Source organism: Octodon degus, unplaced genomic scaffold, assembly GCF_000260255.1.
Source record: "Octodon degus isolate 3935 unplaced genomic scaffold, OctDeg1.0 scaffold00123, whole genome shotgun sequence".
Classification (NCBI taxonomy): Eukaryota; Metazoa; Chordata; class Mammalia; order Rodentia; family Octodontidae; genus Octodon; species Octodon degus.
In genome coordinates this window covers 2,039,923-2,041,845 of record NW_004524699.1, presented here as the reverse complement: position 1 = coordinate 2,041,845, position 1,923 = coordinate 2,039,923, and positions in this window count along the sequence as shown.

Sequence of the window (1,923 nt, the reverse complement as noted above, 5' to 3'; positions counted from 1 at the left end):
GGAGGCTGGGCAAGGCCGGCCCCACACCAGCCAGGCCAGCAGCAGGAAGAACAGCAGGGTGAGGGCCACAGCCAGGGCCACCGAGGGTACCAAGTCTGAGTCACCCGGGCCAGGGATGGCATCACCAGGGGCATCACCAAGGGCAGTGGGGGCTCCGGAAAGCTGGGTGTCCGAGATCTTCTCCCTGTGGGGCGCCAGGCAGCCCATCTGTGGGAAGGAGAGAGGCACACTGTCCCCACCGCCCTCCGGTGCACCTTCCTGTCCCACTCCCATGGGGGTGCAGAGCGTCGTGGGCCCACAAGGAGCCCCTCCCGTGAGCCTGGACACACCCCTGCCTCAGCTTTCTCTTCTGAAGAGGAGAGTAAGAAGCCCACCCACTGGCTTCTCTGCTGCCCCCTTACCTCTCTTGGGGTGACAGTCCTAGGAAGTCAGAAATGGGCAGCCTCCTCAGGAGACCTTGGGCCTGTGCTGGTACCAGAATGCAGCCTGGCCAGTTAGCCGGGGCACCAGGAAGCTGTCCAACTGGTCCATGGGACCTTTGTCACGCCTGAGAAGAAGCTGATCTTGTGGGGCCAGCTGTCCTGTGCCTGAATGGCTGGAGCCAGGGTTGCATCGGCTCACCCTCTCCGTCCATAGCCAGGCCAGCTGCGCAAACTGGCAGGTCATACCCACCAGGCTACCTGCAGGCCACTACAAGGTCCCCGCCACCCCCCCCCCATCACATATTCTCACTTCTAGATTGGATTTGTAGTGATCTGCCTATTTACAGCCTCCCAAGTGCTGGGATTACAGGCACACGCCCCCAGGCCCCGTCTCAATTGCCATCTCAGTGCACCCTGGGGGCAGGGCCAGCACCACCGGCACAGGGATTGAACTCAGCCCCTGAGCAGGCCGGGAGATTGACAAGGATGGACAGTGCTGCAGGGCATTCACCTTCCACCCCCAGAGAGGGCACGGACAGGGGCACCCCCCGGCCCCCTTGGCCTCCGCTCCGCAGAAGCCTGTCCCTGACTTGAGCCAGAGAGCTGAGTGGCATGGCAGGAGGTGAGGGTCTGGCTGCCGGGCATGCGCCCTCCTGTGGGTGTCAGGGACTGAAAGCCACCGGCCCTGACCAGCCCCCTGCTGCCTCTGAAGCCTGACGTCCCTGGAGCCTGAGCTCAGGAAGGCACCGGCTCTGAGTTCAAGGGAGCAGGGACCTCCAGATCTCCAAGCCCAGCGCCACTCCGGGCACAGCAGGGCAGAGACACCCTCACAGCCCCGAGGCCAGGCAGAGCTGGAGGACGAAGGCGGTCAATCTGCCAGCAGGCAGTGACAGTGATCACAGGGAGGTCCCGCAGGAGGAGCGCATCACTTTGTTCATTTAAAAACAGAAGTAGCTCAGTGGATTAAAGCACCTGCAAGCTGGCGCAGGGGCCGGGGGTTCAATCTTGGGCCTGCCATGCGGCCCCCACCCCGGGGCGCTGAGACAGCAACTGAGGCTGGGCGTGGTGGCGCGCAGCTGTAATCCCAGCCCTTGGGAGGCTGTAAACAGGAGAATCACTATGAGCCCAATCTAGTGGTGAGACCCCGAACACCCTGTAGACCCTTCCCTAAAATACAAAAAAATAAAATTAAATAAAAACAGAAGCAGGGGGCCAGGGAGATAGCTCACTTGAATAAATGCTTGCCTGGCAAGTGCAAGGGCCTGAGATCAATCCCTGGCTCTGCAAAATAAATAAATAAACAAACAAACAGAAGCAGGATTAAAGCACCAGCTTAGGCAGACACTGGGGTTGGGGATTCAATCCCCTGCCTGCCACGCTGGCCCTGCCCCTAGGGTGCACTAGCACTTGGGAGGCTAAAAAACAGGAGGATCACTATGAGTCCAATCTGTGTAGTGAGACCCTGTACTAAATACATTAAGAAAAAAAAAAACCAGAAGCA